Genomic DNA, 837 nt, shown 5'->3' on the forward strand with positions numbered 1-837 from the left:
GCATTGAAGATGGGTTGTGGCTGGGTCTTCCAGCATGACAACGACCTGAAACACACAGCCAGGGCAACTAAGGAGTGGCTCCGTAAGAAGCATCTCAAGGTCCTGGAGTGGCCTAGCCAGTCTCCAGACCTGAACCCAATAGAAAATCTTTGGAGGGAGCTGATAGTCCGTATTGTCCAGCGACAGCCCCGAAATCTGGAGAAGGTCTGTATGGAGGAGTGGGCCAAAATCCCTGCTGCAGTGTGTGCAAACCTGGTCAAGACCTACAGGAATAGTATGATCTCTGTAATTGCAAACAAAGGTTTCTGTACCAAATATTAAGTTCTGCTTTTCTGATGTATCAAATACTTATGTCATGCAATAAAATGCAAATTAATTACTTAAAAATCATACAATGTGATTTTCTGGATTTTTGTTTTAGATTCCGTCTCTCACAGTTGAAGTGTACCTATGATAAAAATTACAGACCTCTACATGCTTTGTAAGTAGGAAAACCTGCAAAATCGGTAGTGTATCAAATACTTGTTCTCCCCACTGTATATACTTTATTCTATACTATCTATTGCATCTTAGCCTATGCTGCTCTGACAATGACATTGCTCATCCATATATTTATATATTCTTATTCCATTCCTTTACTTAGATTTGTGTGTACTAGATATTTGTTGTGGAACGGTTAGATATTACTTGCTAGATATTACTGCACTGTCGGAACTAGAAGCACAAGCATTTCGCTACACTCGCAAAAACATCTGCTAACCATGTGTATGTGACCAATACATGTTATTTTATTTTATTTTGTATTTTATTTATTATTGTGAAAAGTCACACTTCCCA

Source organism: Coregonus lavaretus (genome assembly GCF_964263955.1).
Source record: "Coregonus lavaretus genome assembly, chromosome: 2".
In the NCBI taxonomy this organism is placed as follows: Eukaryota; Metazoa; Chordata; class Actinopteri; order Salmoniformes; family Salmonidae; genus Coregonus; species Coregonus lavaretus.